Below are 2,744 nucleotides of genomic sequence, written 5' to 3' on the forward strand. Positions count from 1 at the left end.
GCGCAAGTAGTCCATTTTGTACCTTTGCGCTAAAAGAAGAACGAATAATAAACAAACAACTACAGAAAATGTTTTTGGATGACAACGTTTCCAAATTAGCTGGATGATTTTAACGTCACCTTTACTTATATAGAGAGTGAGAGAAAATATACAAAAAAGTATTTTCTGGATTGAATTTCCTAATTTACATTCTTCTCAGGATTGTGTGTAGGTTTTCTTTTTCATGCGAATTACAAATAACTGGAAATTGACAAATGCTATTCAAGAAAACTGCATTCACTGATTCAGATGTCGTACGACCAAGGTAGTTCGTTAGTAAACGAAATCCCATATCACGATCGCAGCGCCACAGGCGCCAGCAAAGAACAAATCCTCTATCAGTACGACCATATATGGACTCTTGCTTGTTAATCCAAAGTAAGTAACAGCGATTCGCACTAACGGGGGCATAGTCACTAAACTAAAAACTGTGGATGCGTAAAAGCTACACAGTGACGTCGCCTACGTATTGCACGTGCTCTAGACTTGGAAATAACAGCGAATGGCAAGAACTCAGCGACAGTGCAGGGTCAGTAGTTTATAACGAAACAGGAACAGTAAACTGTTTATACGTTACTTAGTACTTGAGAAAAGCTAAGTTCCTTTTCTGAGCCTTAACAATACTTACATTTTAAAGTTTTAAAAACTGCAGCTTACGTATATTCGGAACTTTGTGGAAATTCGTCTTCGCACGTGACAACTTGCACAGGTAAGTATATCTGTGTATAATATAGGTATTTAGTTCATTTGAGACCCCTAACGAGTCATCTACTGATGTTTTTGCTTTAAACTTAGTACAGACAATACCTCTTATAATTGATACACAGGGTTAACTATTGCAAAACCGGTTAATAATTATAATCTAGAGTCATGGCAGGTTGTTGTACAACAACTAAAAATACGATACAAAACCCAAAAAATAAGAAATGTAAAATGAGGTCGAACTTTCTAAGTTCAGTTACTCGCAGTGTTGACACGAACTTGTATACTAGCTTCAAAACGAAGAGTTTTAACCCTTTGTGTAGTTTGGCATTAATTATAAAAAGAAATCGTTATTATAATTTAGACCTTTTTTATCTGTTTATATACCAATCTGTATTCATTCGTACATGACATTAAGTGAAATAATTCATTGTGGATTACGTTTTTGTTGTAGGAAACATTTTATTTTTTCGCAAAACAACACAATGGGCTATCTATTCTGTGTCCACCGCGGGAGTTGAACTAATAATCCACGACTCTAACATATAAACAAAGTATTTGGTATTTTCAACCTGAACGGCCACATCAGAAACTTCATTGTTCGGACATGGTCATTCCTAACTTAGTAGTGTTGACCAGAGGGGGAGGGGGCAAACAGATAGTAGCATCTTCCCTGAGAGTGCTGCTGAGCAATCCGAAACTGTGCAAAAGTACGTAAAGCGCCTTTGACCATTTGGAAAAGTTGGTGCTAATGGCGGCACCCATCTCTTATACGTTTACTATAGAAACCAAATAGCGGGATTAACTGTAATTTCGCTGAAAGTGTAGAGCGTGTTTAATGGCATATCTCGGCTGGATTCTGAACTTTCTGATTCGGGCCAACGAGTAGCCCCAGTGAATGGTCGTTCTGAGTTGATCAAAACACGAAGGCTTGTAAATTATTTTAGCGCACATCATCAGGCACTGCAAAATGATACGAAAATTGATTCCATAAGCTCATTAGTTTCTTTTTTCAATACTTATTAGCTGAAATGGCTAGTCTATGATACAGAGTGCTGACATACCAGCATATAAATTGACGGACTGGTTGCGAGACAGAGAATCGTTTTCCGTAATCCTAGTATTACAGATAAGGACTGTTTAATTCCTTTGGCTTTTTAAATACATCTTTGTAAACTATTTATGCAGCAAATTACGTTAGTGGTTTCACGGTCTGTAATGAAATATGAGTCACACAATTTTGTTTGTTTGTTTTTTTAACAAAAATGCCACCAAAATGCTATTTGTGCCACTAATTACTTTGGGGGTCACTTATGTATTTAACATAGAAAAATAATTCATTCATTTAGTTTTTGATTGGATTGTTATTTACAATGAGTTTGTAATCGGCAAAAACGCACAAGAGTTACGAGTTACTCAGTATGTTGCAATATGTGGATCACATTGGTAATGAACGGTAATTTTAGGGTTAAAAGAATAAGTTTTTCCTTCGCCCAACTTGCACTATACGGATCATTAGTAATGTCATTAGTTTTTTTCCAGAACTGTATAAATAGCAGTTCTCACTTTGTCCAGTAATGATGTATGAAATTTAATTATGAGATATTAATCTTTTTTTTATAATAGTTTGATGGCTCCATCAATGGTTCAGCGGTAAGCCTAAGGGCTTACATAAAAATAGGGTTTCGATACCCGCACAGGGAAGCCCACAGATATCGAATTGTGTAACTTTGTGCTTAACAAGAAAAATTAAACAAGATATATTTTGGTTTTGTTAATCGCTCAAGAGTGTCAGGAAACGCTCACCATTTTCTTCTGCGACTATATTTGATAAATTATTACATCGCCATACAGTTTTGGGCTTCCTTCCTCAAGAAGGATATTGAATTGTTGGAGAAGGTTCAGAGAAGAGTCATTAGGATGATACTTGGGATGGTAGGATTGTCGTATGAGGAGAAACTAAATTCTCTAAACTTGTTTTCTCTGGAGAGGAGAAGGGTCAG

At 36.3% G+C, this 2,744-nt stretch overlaps 1 protein-coding gene across 1 annotated transcript in view; it reads left to right on the forward strand.

The window, feature by feature from the left end:
• The first annotated feature begins 464 nt into the window (after positions 1–464).
• The window catches only part of LOC106467689 (sarcoplasmic calcium-binding proteins I, III, and IV-like), a 23,290-nt gene continuing 21,010 nt past the window's right edge, over positions 465–2,744 (forward strand). Inside the window, exon 1 of the mRNA XM_013928067.2 lies at positions 465–748. The gene's annotated coding sequence lies outside the window, so the exon portion shown is untranslated. The remainder of the gene's footprint in view (positions 749–2,744) is intronic.

This window comes from Limulus polyphemus, unplaced genomic scaffold (genome assembly GCF_000517525.1).
Source record: "Limulus polyphemus unplaced genomic scaffold, Limulus_polyphemus-2.1.2 Scaffold2706, whole genome shotgun sequence".
NCBI classification, from domain to species: domain Eukaryota; kingdom Metazoa; phylum Arthropoda; class Merostomata; order Xiphosura; family Limulidae; genus Limulus; species Limulus polyphemus.